The 12,709-nt window shown below is 47.1% G+C and overlaps 1 protein-coding gene across 6 annotated transcripts in view; it reads right to left on the bottom strand.

Annotated features, from left to right (window-relative positions):
• The window catches only part of TMCC3 (transmembrane and coiled-coil domain family 3), a 262,682-nt gene that overhangs the window by 139,515 nt on the left and 110,458 nt on the right, over window positions 1-12,709 (bottom strand). The window lies entirely within an intron of this gene.

The raw sequence follows: 12,709 nt of genomic DNA, 5'->3' as shown, positions 1-12,709 counted from the left end.
GGGATCCCAACACAAGGTTTAATCCCAGGACCCTGGGATCATGACCTGAGCTGCAAGCAGACCCCCAACCAACTGAGCCACCCAGGCACCTGGAGATCAGAAGTCTTAAAATTAAGGTGTTGGTAGGGCTGTGCTCCTTCTGGAGGCTTCAGTGAAGAATCTTGTTTCCTTCACTTTTTGGCTTCTCAAGGCTGCCCACATTCTTTGGCTTGTGGTCCCTTCCTCATTTCTCTGACTGAGCCTCCTGCCTTCCATTTACAAGGACCTTTGTGATGACACCGGGCACTGAGCGATCCAGGATAACTGCCCCATCTCAAGATCTTACTCGCATCTGCCAAGTGGAAGGTACTGTGGAAGGTAACGTATTTACTGGTTCTAAGAACATGACACGGCCATTGTGAGGACACCTTTATTCAGCCCACCACAAAATCAAACCCAATACAAAGAACAGCTCCACCGCATGGCCTCCCAGCCCTACAGGAGCCGGCCATGCCCAGCTCTCTCCTCTTGCCTCTCCTCTCCCTCTCTTCTATTCTTCTAGCCTGGCACTGGACTGTCCCTTCAGATGTCACACCTGCTCTCACCTCAGGTCTTCACCCTCTGCTTACCTCCACCTGGAGCACTCTTCCCACATTCTTGAGAGCTCAAATGTCATCCGAGATCATCTCGTTGACTTATGTTCTCCTTATAAACAAACAAATTCTGGGAGGAGATTCCTTGTCTGTCTCGCTTGCTGTACCATCTAGAACAGTGACTGGCACGTGTAGCAACTTAATATTTGTTGAAGGAATGAATCATAGGACTTCAAAATGGTAGTGGTTTCCCCATAACATGCCTTCATAACCCATTCCGGTTTTATAATCCGTGTAGGTTTATACAAATGCTTTTTAAACTCATCAACATGTTCACCCTGGATCAGTTCTCAGGATAAAACTAAAAAAGATAAAATGTTATAAAAACAACTGTAAAGGCTACAAAATATTGGGGTGAGGGGAACAGGACAGAGGTAGAGTGAAGGGGTAGGGCTGAGAAAAACAGGAATAATGTAACGTGTAAGGAAGATTCAGAGGGATTCATTACAGCTAACTCTTAACTCCGTAGGACTCACCATCTTGACACAGCCCCCCCCCCAAAACTTGGCCTCTTGTGCACTGGAGATTTTCAAGTAAAAAAGAGGAAAACAATTCTTGGACACAGCGTGGTAACTGAAATTGCAGCATTTATGAGGAGTATAATATGAACTAGACCCTGTAGTCATGAAATATCTCGGTCAAACCCCAAATACCGTTATGGAAAGACTTCTCATTTCATAAGTAAGAGAAGTAGAGGTCTGGTAACTTGCTCGAAACTACAAACTGAGTATGTGTGAGGCAAGATTCGTGACTCCCAAGCCTCACGCACCAGCCCTATTGATGCTCTACCGGCCCAGCTTTCACTGATCACAAGGGATGCAGCTGAGAACTGCTCTGGAGAAGCTGCGGGATTTCAGAGTCCGAGCAGCCCTGTGCTGCCTGGCGAAGCCTGGGACCCAGGAGCTGGGAGACAGTTTGTAGTTACAGAATATCAACGTGCTGCTTAGCTCCAACGATACTACCATCTCCCAATAATTCAGGCTTCACATTTCAAAATCATTTGATTCTTCCTTCTCTGTTCTCTGTCTCCAGGGGGCCATCAAGTCCAGCCACCAATTCTTCTAATGTTTCTTTTTATAATTACTGTATTCCAAAATGAAAAACACATACTTATGGTAAGGTAGGCTAACACTAGGAAAAGATACATACTAAAAAGGGAGTCTCCTTCCCATTGGAGACCCCAGTGGCCCTCTTCTGAAGCCCCTTCTGGTCAGGAAACATGCCTGCGTGCACGCGCGCACACACACACACACACACATCTATGCAGAGACAGTGGCCAGATGGTCAGAGGGAGGGTCAGTGCAGGTGAGGCTCAGTGCCAGGAGACTAGCATACGGCCACTACTGTGGTTCTGGTGGGTCCTGGCAGGACATGAAGAATTCATGAAATATTTAGGGGGAAGGATCAGTCAGGTAGAGCCAGTGCTTGGACTTGAGGATGAAAGAGAGTGAAGGGTCTAGGACGGCTCCCACAACCCTGGGTTGGGGGGCCTGGCATGACCATGGTTCTGTTGCACTGAAACAGGTACATGAAGGATCCGTCTGTGAGTTCAGGGTCAGAGGCATTCATGGCATCCAGGAGACACAGCAGACTGACAGAAATGAGGGTCTCGAGTTCCAGAGAGAGGTTAGGCTGCAGCCCAAAGGGGCTGTTGGAGCCATGGACAGGAGGAGCTCATTCAGCCAGAGGCAGGTGCCCATGTGGAGTGAAAGCATCACTCAGTGGGCGGAGGGGCAGAGGAAGCACCATCTTGGGTGCCATCGCCCTTGCGGGGCTACAGTGGACTTGTCCTTTCTGATCTGCCATACACCTATTTTTATCTAGAGACATATTCTGGCACTTGCTCATTTTCAGCCCTGTTTTGCTCTTCCATTATTTCATATGTGTAGGTCCCACTGTCTTGCAGCATTTGCAGTCCTTTCAAAAATTGACACGGGGCGCCTGGGTGGCTCAGTGGGTTAAGCCGCTGCCTTCGGCTCAGGTCATGATCTCAGGGTCCTGGGATCGAGTCCCGCATCGGGCTCTCTGCTCAGCAGGGGGCCTGCTTCCCTCTCTCTCTCTCTCTGCCTGCCTCTCTGTCTACTTGTGATTTCTCTCTGTCAAATAAATAAATAAAATCTTTAAAAAAAAAAAAATTGACACTTGGCAAGTATCATAAATAAGGGATGCAAATTTTTTGCATTTCAGCCACATTTCCTTTTTTTTTTCCCGAAGATTTTATTTATTTGACAGATCACAAGTAGGCAGAGAGGCAGGCAGGCAGAGAGAGAGGAGGAAGCAGGCTCCCCGCTGAGCAGAGAGCTGATGCGGGGCTCGATCCCAGGACCCTGGGATCATGACCTGAACCAAAAGCAGAGGCTTTAACCCACTGAGCCACCCAGGCGCCCCTCAGCCACACTCTTAAATTAGGATCTGTAGACACTTGCAGTCAGGCTATGTTCAGGCAACATGACAAGTGGAGGACCGACACACAAGTGCACTGTCCACTTTGCTGTCTTGGCCTCCTGCCACCACCAGGGAACTCCCCCAGCCGGCCCGGAGCCCAGCACAGACATGGATGGGGCAGAGCGACCCCAGGGGACCTGCCGACGTGTGAATGAGAGATAATTCCTATCGTCTACCATGTGCCCCCTGGCATGTCGTGGTTGTTATGCAACATTTGTTCCTTTTATTTTTATTTGAAGTATAATTCATACACAAATGTTTAGATCTTAAATATACCTTGAATCAATTTTGACAAATGTGTTTACTAGTGTAATCCATACCCTTCACGAGGCACAGAACACCGCCCTAACCCCAGAAAACCACCAGCTGGGCCCTCTGAGTAAACCCCCACCTCACCTGCAGACGCAAATTATGGACTTCAGTCACTCTGGCCTGGCCTTCTGCTAAGTTAATGAAGATCAGGGGTCAGCCATATCTAGCCCACCCCGTTTTTGTATGACTCAGGAGCTAACAATGGTTTTTACATTTCCAAACAGAGGAAAGAAAAATCAAAAGAGAAATAACACTTTGTGACATGCGAAAATTTTCTGAATTCACTTTCCGGTGCCCACAATAAAGTTTTATTGGCATGCAGCCACCTCCCTTCATTTACATATTATCTATGGCTACTTCTGCACCTACGGCCTCAGAGTGGAGAGCTGAGGAGAGACCACGTGTCCACCCAGCCTGATGTGTTTATACCTGGCCCACTGCAGTCCGTCGATCCCCTAACTAGGGAACCTGCCTCCGTCTCCACCACACATACGGAGCCAAGCGCGGGAGCCAATGTAGAGAACCAGGTGTTCTGAGCGCTGTTTTAATTACATTTGTACAGGCCAAACATAAAACCCATATATGTTCATGGAAAGTCTAAGGATCACCACACACAATGAAAAGTGCCTCTCGTAGGCACAGCTCTCCATGAGAACACTCTAAGATTTCAAGGAAAACTAAATCAAAAGGGACAACTACAGCTTACTTGTTATGGTCCTGGGTTATTTTCATAGGAATGTCGGTCCCGCTAAGATATATGATTACCGAAACTGCAGTAGCGTAAACAGGAATGGGCCAGAATCAGAGAGAAAGGGTAGGGAGAGAACCAACACCTCATCTGTAAAAGGCAAGGAGAAAAAAGGAAATGGAGCCAGATCCCGAAAGGAGCGCTGCATTAAATGTCCAATTCAGGCCCACCTGGCTTCAAAGGCCCAGGGCCGATCAGGCAAAGAAGGCCACAGAGTCCGGCAGGGGCAGGGGAGGCGGAGCCGAGCGGGCTTGGACTGGCCGCAGCAGAAGGGTGCGGGGCTGCCTCATGACCAGCGCGAGTCCTCCCCTAGAATGCTCCCTCTTGGCTGATAAAGTGCAAGGCTGTTCCTCGGCTGGGAGCACTGAAAGCATTTGTGTGACGCTTTTAGGACTAACACCATCTGGGGATGTCCCGGAAGAGCTTGGCTGTGGCCAGCGACTCCAGCTCTAGAAGCCCGTTCCTTGACGCTCCTCCCCAGGACCTCAGCCTTCATTAATACAGATACCTCTCTTGCAGGAGTGATTTCTCCTCTAATTAAGAACCACTTGAACCCTAGAGAAGGAAATGGGGAGTGGGGGTCATGATGGGTGTGGATATCTGAAGAGCCTTTGTTACACAAACCGGCATCAGAGTTTCACAGGACAACAGTAGAAAAACTGTGTGTGCTCTTCTCATATCCTCGCTTTAAAATATTTTATGTATTTATTTTAAGTAATCTCTCCACCTAGCGTGGGGCTTGAACTCACAACCCTGAGATCCAGAGTCTTATGCTCTACTGACTGAGCCGGCCAGGCGCCCCTCATGTCATCCCTTCAAGTATATGCTATGAAAGTATTAAAAAATAGCATGTCAGAAGTGTCAAATGATGAGCCAGCGGTGGCTGTCCCAGGTGTGCAACGATCTGAAAGCTACGGATCCTTTCTCCACAGAAATACCCATGTGCATCCACACCCCAAATCTGTGGGCTCTTGGACTCCTGACGTGAGGCAGGGTAAAGACCTCACTATCCGGTAAGTGAGCGTCCCCTGAGGGAGGGACTGTAGGAGAGACGTTCTGAAATGACATGAGGGGGCTCTCGCAGTCTGATTACTTGTGGAGTTTGCCGGAGATGGGATACGCACTGGGCGGGGGGCGGGTGGGTGATGAAATGAAAAAAGCCTTTTTTCAGGCTTTTGAATTGCAACTTAGTTTGTCTTTGGACAAAGTCTGAAAGTATCTGACTTGAGGATCAAGTGATACACTTCGGAATTCTACTACTACATGAGGACACGTGTGTGTTGAGTGCATACGTCTATCTGTGCCTCTGCCCCCCAGGAGACCAATCACTTAGTCTCTCCGGGTGCCATTTCCTGGTTTACCAGACAAAGGTGACCTCACCTGGGGAAGAACCACCCTGTGGGTCCCCCAGCAGCTCACCCCAGGGGAGCACTGTTAACCTCTTCCCATCTGCACCTGCCCCATCGTCCGCCCCCACCCGGTGGAGGGCATCAGCCCACCTGGAGACCTTGCAGCGGCTCTGAGCACCACCCAGACCTCCTTATCTTGGAACACTGATCTGCTGCTTATGGCTAAACCTCCTTAAACTCCATCCCACTGTGATGCCTGAAGGGGATTACCAGCCGTCATGTAGCTTTTATCTTTCCACCTACCCAGCAGCAGACAGGAGAGCTCAAAATGTGACAGAAATAAGAACTAAGAGTAAAGGAATTCCCAGCGGGGTGAATCTGTGTCTCTCTGAGGCTCTGAGAGCATCCTACACAAAATGTAGAACATGAATCTCGGGCTTTCCTGAATTCTCCTGTCTTGTCTTGGCGGAAAGCAGGAGACTGATAAATAAGTTGTTTGCCAGCTGCTGGCTCTGGCCAACAGAGAAAATCAGATCGGGAGAGGCAGGCGCCCGGACGGGTCTGCACGAGGGCAAACACGCACATGCCCCAGACTCAGGGAGAAGGTGAAGTAAACGCCAGCAGCTCTCCGGAACTTTCTAAAGACAGACGTATAATTGTGTCTGAGGGTGGTCCGGACGACACAGAAAGTCCTGAGAGTTCAACTAAGGGAAGAGAACACTTTCATTCCACCGGAGCTTCTGATGTTGGCGCTACATCTATGCACGCGTGTTCGCCAAGGCTAGCAAATAATTCTGCCGTCCTCTGGCAGCCACCGTCAGTCGGCTGACCAGCACTCTAGTTTATTTTCCCAGGTCTGATACCTTTCTCAGTAACTCTTGAGATCAACAGAATCATCAGCAGAGTAAGAGAAAACATTTCTTTATTTAGTAAGCTCTATGCCCAGCGTGGGGCCCAAACTCACAATCCCAAGGCTCAGAAGCTGCCTGTTCCACTCACGGAGCCAGCCAGGCGCCCCAACAAAACATCTTATTGTGCAAAGCCAAGTGGCCCAAATCACCCCGAATAACTTCTTAAAATGCGTACTGTTTAAAACCTTTTGATGGATTCCCACTCCCCTGAGGATAAATTCTGTTTCCTAAGTTGGCCTCTAGATAGGGGGACGATACACTTTAATGGTCACAACAAGGATGTTCTGAGAGCGAGAGACAGTCCTATTAACAAGAATGCAGGCGCAACAACCACAAACCAGACCGTTTACACTGAACCACCAGACGAGGGGCCTCCCGCCCTCGGGGAATCCGGCCTTGCCCCGCAGTCCACCTTCTTCTCCCTCACCCCCAGCTCCCACGCTCTCTCCTCCAGCCACACTGGCTTCTCTCTGGTTTCTGAAAGGGACAGGCCTTCTCTAGCCTCCCGCCCCTGGCCACGCACTTTCCTCTACTGTCCCACGTGCTCGCAGCCTCTTCACCAGGCTTCCTCCTCCTCATTCCTTCTCGGGTCTGTCTTCATGTCCGGAGCGGCAGGGAGGCCTCCTCTGACCCCAGAGACAGAACTGGCTCCTTCTCATGGGCTCCACAGTGTCCAGAACATCCCGCGTCACATCAGCAATGCATTTACTGAGTGGTGGCTGCTGCTTCTACAACACACGGGGAACCTCTGGGCAGCGACAAGGCTGGCTCGCCACCGAGACCTCGGCCTGGGCCCTTGCACCGCGCCTGGCGACAGGAGCTGTTGGGCTCTTACACTCTCAGGGCAAGCGGATCCCCTCTGAGACGCTACCTTCACCCCACAACCCTCCCCCATCTGACAGAGTTCAGGGCTGTCCTGAGTGCTCCTGGGACTCCAGGCTGCCTCTGATCTAGCCCCTAACAAGGGGCTGACGGTAGTCCACTCCACGCTCTGGAAGTTCCTTGGGGGCAGAGCCTGTAATCCACTCACTCAGGCTCGGGCTGGGCGATGAGGACGATGCTGATAAACATTAATCCCGGGCCACAGCCCCTCATTTAAAACCCTGGGCCCAGATGCAGTTCCGAATTCAGAACTTTTCATTTGAAAATGGCAATATTACGTCCTATTGCCAGCAGAGCTGGGGTAGCACCCTGTAACCTGCCACACTATTTCTGTAGCAAAACATGTGAATATTCACACCAAGGAGCTAAAAAAACCGTCAGAATGTTCTCACATCCTTTCAGGTCAGTCTCTGCAAGCCACTTAGCTCTGATCAGGACAGAATTTTCTGAAGATTAAAGTTAAGAAGAAATGTGGGTTGTGAAGAGCTTTTGGATTTTCAGGCTTGTGGGAAGGGACGGTGACAGCCGACCTTCCGTCAGTATTCACTTGCCAGGCACTGTTCCTAAGTTTATACAGTTACATGTGACGTAACGTGCACCTCTATGTCCTACATTCATACCCAGTATATAAAATATACATAGGACGTATATATAAGATCTTGTTTAATCCTCAAAACAATCCTATAATCCTAGTATCATTTTACTCATTTCTCAGACAAGAAAACAAAGGCATACAGAGTATAGGTAACACACGCAGGGTAAGCAGACCACAAAACCACACACACAAGCCACAGCTGACGCCCAGTGATCACTGAGCAAATGACTGAATGACAGAAATGGGAGGGGGGTGTTATACAGAGAGAGGTAGGCTTGAAGTATATAAACAGCAAAACCGCCGAAGTGGTCTTGTCCATTCCTGTGGGTCTGTCCTTGACCCCCTGCCCAGGCATTGTTTCTACCCCAACTTAAATGTTCACAAAAACAGCAGTAAGATGTAGCCCACCCTCCTGGACAAGGATGCCTGGTACACGGTAGGGTCCTGACCCAAGTTAGGGCAATCAGAACCATTCCCTAGGACTTGGGAAGTAGAACCACAAGGTCATTTTCTTTCTGGGTCCCTGGATTAGAAAACAAACACATTTTAGAGGAGAACAAGAAACAACCATATGTAGCCTAAATATCCAAATACAGCCTGACATATTTTGGTGTGTAATCTAAGTTTCCTCTTTCTTTTTTTAAAGGTTTATTTATTTATTTTGAGAGTGAGGGAGAGAGCACATGCACTTGCGCAGGGGGAGGGGCAAAGGAAGAGGGAGAAAGAGAAACTTAACCAGACCTCCCGCTAAGCACAGAGTTCGATGATGCAGGGCTCCATCCCAGAACCCTGAAATCATGACCCAAACCGAAACCAAGAGTAGGCTGGATGCTTAACCAACTGAGCCACCCAGGAACACCTTCTACTTGTTTTTTTTTAAATTTTTATTTATTTATTTGACAGACAGAGATCACAAATAGGCAGAGAGGCAGGCAGAGAGAGAGAGGGGGAGAGGCAGGCCCCCTGCTGAGCAGAGAGCCCGATGCGGGACTCGATCCCAGGACCCTGGGATCATGACCTGAGCTGAAGGCAGAGGCTTTAACCCACTGAGCCACCCAGGCACCCTTACTTTTTTTTTTTTTTTTTTTTTAAACAAAACATTGGGGGCACTTCGGTGGCTCAGTTGGTTAAGCATCCAACTAAATCTTGATTTTGGCTTGGATCATGATCTCAGGGTCCTGAGACAGAGCCCCATGTTGGGCTCTGCGCTGGGTGTGGAACCTGTTTAAGATCCTTTCTCTCCATCTCCCTTTGCCCCTCGCCCCACTCCTGTGCACTCTCCCACTCAATAAATAAATAAATAAATAAATAAAAATTAAAAGAAATAAAACACTGGGGGGTGTCTGGGTGGCTCAGTGGGTTAAGCCTCCGCCTTCAGCTCAGGTTATGATATCACAGTCCTAGGACTGAGCCGTACATAGGTCTCTCTGCTCAGTAGGAAGCCTGCTTTCCCCCCTCTCTCTCTGCCTGCTGCTCTGCCTGCTTGTGATCTCTCTGTCAAATAAATAAATAAAATCTTTTTAAAATAAGTAACTAAGTAAGTAAGTAAATAAATAAATAAAAACACTGGTTTTCTTGTGGCACACAGGAACTAGCAGGCCAGCTGGGACTGCCTCGGCTCCCAATATGCAACTGATTATTGTCAGGAGTCATTTGGTAATTCAACTATTCAACCAATGTTTACTGGGTACCTAGATGAGCCAAGCACCTTGCCAAGCAGATGATAGACAAGGTAGATATGGATTCTGTTGCAGGGGCCAAGGGCAGGTTGCCCCAAGTAGGGCAACTTTGGCAAGAAGATTACTCTGAGCTGAAGGCAACTGAAACCCTATGGGCTCAAGAAACCTTTTGCCCCTCCCTTAACTACATAGAAGAATCTAAATTAGGGTCCTTCCCAGAACAAGGGTCATTAGTAGAGATATATTTCATCCGAGGGACCCATCTGGATGGCAGGACGAACATCTACTCTTCATATTGTCCTGTGAAGTACCTTCCCACCTTCTTAAGTCCCAGACCCCTAACCCCCCTGTCCTTAGTCCAAAATGACAGATACACTCCTATAAAAGGAGACCAAATGGGCTAAAGGAAACTCCTTCCAATCTTTCATTTCCCCTTGAATGTAGACCTGATGGCTGGAGCTTCAGCTGCAATGTTGTCACCTCATTTTGCCTGACTGTTTTTGGAATTCCCATACTTGCGTAGATTCCCCATACGTACACTATTAAATTTTATTTTCTCCTGTTAATCTGACGTCAACTTGATTCTCAGTCCAGCTAGAAGGCTCTTGAAGAGGACAAGAATTCTTGCTCCCCGACCCTGTCCAACCAGGTCATACAGTCATGTGAGAAGTAAAATAACAACAGTGTAAGTGGTGTGGCTCAGGAAATACATGATGAAGAGAGAGAATACACAACAGTAGGTTCAAATCATTTAGCAACTGGAACTGAAGTGTAACAAAAATTAATTATACTATTTATGAGCTGTTTGAGTTTAATTCCAACAAATTTATATATCACAACCAAAAGACTGTGAAGAATTACTAATATAAGCAGTAAAAATATGAATGAACTCTGCATGCACACACGGAATCATTCCAATGCTCCTCGGTCAAGCACAGAGTATCCAGACTCACTATTTTATCAACAGAAGATTAACAATATTTGCATACATATTATGAATCTGATGAAGTAGCTTGAGAGTAGAAAAACTAATAGAATTTGGGAGTGTGGTTTCCAGAAAACACTTAGTCCAACCAATGCCATTTGCCCTTTTTTTTTTTTTTTGCCCATTTTTTTTTTTTTTTAATCTAACCTTGGCCCTGGTCCTACCTTATTTTTTGCCCATTTAAAGCCAGGGTTCTCCAATGTAAAATTGCATTCTGCAGAAAGTACTTCGCAAAAATAGTAGAACACACTTGAACTTCAAGAGATGAAAGAACAATGCTAAAGGCATTTCAATAATAGTAAGGATGATTTGTTAACTATGGTAACAGAAACACAACTGATGCCATATATCTCAGACCGTGTTAGGTGTGAATACACTAATCCTCACTCCTTTTCTCCTTGTTAACATAAACCCAATTCTGTTCAGTATTTTAACATACCTGCTAAATATATTCTTTCCCAGACCCCCTTGAAGTCATAGATGGTCATGTATTGTGGTTCTGGAGAATAAAGCTCAAGGAAAAGTCTGTTTCTGATTCCTAAAAAAAGGAAACTAAATGGGCAAAAGGAAACTCCTTCCAACCTTTCATCTCCCCTTGAATGTAGACCTGACGGCTAGAGCTGCAGCCACAATGTTGTCACCATGAGGATGAAAGCTGCCCACTCCTACATTTCACACTGCGTGAAAAAAAAAAAGTACACTTCTATTTGCTTAAATCACTGTTCTTTAATTTTTCTGTTACCTGCAACCAAATATTCCTAAGAGAAAAGCCCAAGACATGATTGTGCATGAAAGGTTGAACCTTGAGCAACTTTGGCCATGAAGATGGAGAATTCTCTGTAATTAGCATCTCAGGATGAATAGTAGGAAATAAGCAATCTGGTGTCGAACAGCATAAAATACTGATCTTCCTGAGATAGCAAATGAGGAGTGTGGCAGAGCCTGCTGGTTGTTTATTCAACATATGTTCCCCATCTTCTTGCTCACCAACATGTCCTTTCCCTGCCCCAGTCCAAGTTCCGCTTCAGCCACCTACACAAAGCCTACAAGATATAGGCAAGTTAGTCATTCAGGGTTGGTGCTCTGCCAACTGTCAGAAAGATAAGCGTCTTCCAGCTTCCATCTTTAGATGCAAGAAATTGCGATATGGAGTACAGATTTACCATGGTTTACCTTAGGGCATGTCCAACTACCTTGTCAGAACCTTCGGGTCTTTTTTGGTTTGGGGAAGAAGTAGGTTTCTAGATGCCTGGTATATCTGATACAGCGTTATTATTTAATGCTTGTACTCAATGGTAGCTTTTTAAATAGATACCACAGAGGTAGATATTGTTCCCCTTTTGTAATTAACAGTAGTCTATAGGGTTGTCAGCATGGCATAGTCAGTTGAGCATCCAACTCTTGGTTTCAGCTCAGATCATGATCTTGGGGTCCTGGGATCAGGCCCTGTGTCATGCTCCCTGCTCAGGAAGGAGTCTGCCTCTCCCTTCTCCCTCTCCCCATACCCTGCCCCACTGCTTGTTTGCTCTCTCTCACTCTCATTTTCTCAAATAATTAAAATCTTTGAAAAATAATAATAATAAAAAAAGATTACATAGGCTGTGCTCTGGGGAAACAAATCGCAAGGGAACATAAGGAAGCCAGTTACAAGATAATAAGAAATTATGCAGGCCTGAATTAAGGCCATGACAATGGACAGATGGAGAGGTATTTAGGAGGTAAAATGGAAAGGGTCTGGTGCCAGAGTGGTTTTATGCAGAACAGAACAGAAAGATGTCGAGGTGACTCCGGGATCTGACAATGAGGTGGTTGGTTATACCGAGCACAGAGACAGAGAATGCAGGAGGGTGAGGTGAATGGGGCGGCCACAGAGAGGTGACAGGCAGGTGGTACACACAGGTTTTTTTGTGCACTGTGGGACGTGTCATGGAGATGACCACTGAGCACGAGAATGTATGGGTCAGGCACTCAGTGAACGGTCACTATAAGTGCAAGCAGATCCCAAGCAAAGTCACGAGACCTACTGAAATCATCTAAAGAAAATGAACAAGATGGGAAGATGCATAAATGGAATCACAGAGAACACCAGCAATACCAGAAATGAATGAAAGCAGCAGCAACCACTAAGAAGAAAATGAAGAAATGGCCAGAGAAGCAGGAAGAAACCCACA

The sequence above is a fragment of the Mustela nivalis genome (assembly GCF_964662115.1).
Source record: "Mustela nivalis genome assembly, chromosome: 7".
In the NCBI taxonomy this organism is placed as follows: domain Eukaryota; kingdom Metazoa; phylum Chordata; class Mammalia; order Carnivora; family Mustelidae; genus Mustela; species Mustela nivalis.
Note: the sequence above shows the minus strand (reverse complement) of the source record. Positions and strands in the feature narration are given on the sequence as shown.